The following is a 3,541-nucleotide window of genomic DNA, read 5'->3' as shown; positions in this document are numbered from 1 at the left end:
GATAGCCTGCCAATGCCAATGTTTAAAATGGACCACTTGAATTCAGTTCACAGTTTAATTGCAGTTCAGTGGTACACACACAATTACAGTACAAACAGTTCATTTCATGATTAAAAAAACAACAGTAAAACAATATTGCAAAATGACGCGGCGCTGAGAGAGAGAGAGAAAGAGGCATCATGCAGATAGCCAGTGTGCACACCCAGTGAAAAAGTGGAGGGATGGTAAGGAAAGAAAGGACAAAAGAAAAAACGCAGTCATACTCTCCTTAAATGCTGGCTGGGCGCTTTGGCCTCGCCGCATCCGCACTCGTCCGTCTCGTGTCGGCCGCTCATCACGGGCGAAGGTTGGCTCCCCCCCCGGCCGGTATTCGACGTTTGGACTCATCCTCCGCCTCGTGCCACTGCAAAAAGAAAAACGGCACTCTGTTGCATGCGGTTCACTTCTGTGGACGTGCTCATTACCTGTCTATTAAAGCTTGCTCCTATTCTAAGCTCCCTTTATTAATTGCGTATGCATACATGAACGTTTTTGTTTTCTTTTTATGTCTGTTCCTATATGAAGAATTCGATGCTTATAATTTCTTTCATTGTTGTAAAGTGCTTTGAGCTGCATTTCTTGTATGAAAGGTGCTCTGCAAATAAAGTTTTTTATTATTACCCTCTGGTCCCGCGGTCCTGTCCAGGCCCTCTCTGTGAAGGCACTCGTCCGATCCAGTGCCCCAGCAATCCTGAAAGGCAGACATATTGTGTTGGTTTTGGCAAGGGGAAAAATTCCACTAGCACCCCCCCAACCTTGACTAAGGTAAGTTTGAATCAGGTAACTAGCGGCACGCACGGGCTGGCGCATGTCTCATACGGCCCTCCCGCATTGGAGCGATCCGGGTTATGAAATGTTTAACCCCTTACAAAAAGGGAGGGAGGGAGGGAGGGAGAGAGCGAGAGGAGATGAAAAGAGGCTTTGGTGCGCACTTAAGCGCAACCGGCCAGTTCCCCCTGAGTAGAGCTGGCTTGGCCCCGAGAGGAAAAATTGAGGAAAACGTGACGTCACGGAGAGCGTCACGGAGAATCTCCTTGTCCTCGACACCGTCGACGACACTGGGACCCAGTCTGGCAGACATTATACCCTGGTATTCCACAAAGGGCAAGGTATAGCCACGTTCCATCCTGAGTGCACCAGGCCATGCAGGTACTGCCGGGCACATTGGAGAAAGAAAGGGGGGAGGCAGGGAGAGAGGCAGGGGCTGTCTACTTTGCCAATTCGTATCTAGAGGGTCACAGCAACCCAAATGCCCGTGCGTGCTACAAGTTACGCGGTTCACTTCTGTCAACGTACTCATTACCTGCCCCCTCCCTGGTCTTGTGGGTGCAGCCCAGTCCCTCTCGGTGCAGGCTGGCGCTCGCCCCATCCGCTGCCAGCTGAAAGGCAGAAAAATAAGGAAATCAAATTAAAACCAACAAGTGTGTACACTACGCTTGCAGATTGGATTGCCATGTCACCGCCTCTGGCCAGCCTTGGCCAGTCATGCGTCAGGCTCCTCTTCAACACTTGGCGACTGCTTTCTTTGGGTGATTCCTTCCTTTGCAACCCGCTCACCAATCGCGGGTCTGGTGGCCTCCATCCACCGGCTCTTCGTTTCATACATCGTCTCTTCCACCTTGCAAGACAAGCACAAAAGTCTCGCTGCGCCGTCGCTTGCGCTTGCCGTCGCTTGCGCTTGCCGTCGCTTGCGCTTGCCGTCGCTTGCGCTTGCCGTCGCTTGCGCTTGCCGTCGCTTGCGCTTGCCGTCGCTTGCCGTCGCTTGCCGTCGCTTGCCGTCGCTTGCCGTCGCTTGCCGTCGCTTGCCGTCGCTTGCCGTCGCTTGCCGTCGCTTGCGCTTGCCGTCGCTTGCGCTTGCCGTCGCTTGCGCTTGCCGTCGCTTGCGCGGTCGCTTGCGCTTGCTTGCGCTTGCAGTCGCTGCGCGGTCGCTTGCAGTCGCTTGCGCTTGCCGTCGCTGCGCGGTCGCTTGCGCTTGCCGTCGCTGCGCGTTTGGCACTCAATGAGGGCTGCACAACATTTTGGAAAATCAATGATATGGCAGTATTGGGCCAGACCACTGCATTGAGGCAAGTTGTGCAAAATTCTTGGATGGAGGTTAACTATTTGATCGCAACGAGATCAGTTAGATTAGTTAACTAACTTACATCAATGACTTATCGTCTTAACTCATTACAAATAGTTAGGCAAGGAAACGTGTTTCATTTGAGACATGAAAAGAAAAAATCTTTGCGGTCTTAAAGTGCATGTCAATAACCTAGACCACCATATGGCAGTTTTCCAATACACGTGCAGCCCTACACACGTCACCATTGGTGTCCAAATGGCAGCCTCGGGGCAACTTGATCAACACACCACACGAATGAACACAACACTGCTTTGTAGCACTAAATATCAACGGCAACTTTTCGTGATTGATTTAATGAATTTGCGTTAAAGAATTCTGAATTTGTTTCAGTATGCAGCCCTCAAGCAGACATTGGGACACCGCTGGTGTAATTTAAAAAAAATAATAAAAATTCATTTCACACGTTGACGCTGCGCAGGTTGACGCCTCCAGGGAAGCGGGTCTCCCTCAAAACTCTGCGACTTCAGAGTGATGCCACAGCGGTCCGTTCACCTCTGATCAGATCGTGTCACATCCCGGTCGCCATCTGCAGAAACAGAAACAAATGTTAGAAACTCAAAGAGCACCCCAAGTTGTCGGTCACTTGCTTACTTGATCACAGCGGCTAGCTACTATTGATGACCGTCGCCGGGTTGGATCGGGCCGTGCGCCCCCCCCTTTTGCGTCCGGCCTGTAAATGGCAGAACATGCAATGAGTTGGGCGCTGCGCGCATCATTACGTCTTCCTCGTGGACCGGCTCGCCCAAACACCGCCCCCTACACCTAGCGAACAAAGGACACACAGCTAAGATCAAGCACGACAGTGGTAGGTTAGAAAAAGACAAAATGTTACCGTCTCGCTCCAATGCTGTCCTACACCTAGGGGAGAACAAAGAACGCAAGTACCACAGTGGTGGTAGGTTAGGGTTAGATGAAGTTCAACAGTGGCAGGTTAGAAAAAGACAACATGGTACGAGTCAAATTGCAAAATTGGACATTCGGGATCGGCTCGCTCCAACGCCGCCCTACACCGATGGGGGAGAACAAAGAACGCAGAAAGCACGACAGTGGCAGGTTAGAAAAAGACACAAAATGGTACAAGTCATATGGCAAGCTTGGACATCAAAGTTCAGTTTTGTCTCCATCCAAGTCACCACGTCCTCCCCCAAGTGAGCCGACAATGGCAACAAAGCACAAGACACCGCTGGATCCAGATAAGCCACAACCTCTTAAGCAAGACCAACCGTCAGACCCCCAAACACTGTCCACACCTGCAACCTTTCCGTTGTGCACCCATAACCAAAGGCAACCACACTGCCCCTCCTGGGCACAGGATCCGCACATGTTGACTTTTGCGGCGTGCTGCTTGACTCTTGACTTGATATGGCATTGCTCCTT

The sequence above is a fragment of the Syngnathus floridae genome, chromosome 8, assembly GCF_059516105.1.
Source record: "Syngnathus floridae isolate MCC-2025c chromosome 8, RoL_Sflo_1.0, whole genome shotgun sequence".
NCBI lineage: Eukaryota > Metazoa > Chordata > Actinopteri > Syngnathiformes > Syngnathidae > Syngnathus > Syngnathus floridae.
The sequence above is the reverse complement of the archived record's forward strand: the minus strand, read 5'-3'. Positions refer to the sequence as shown.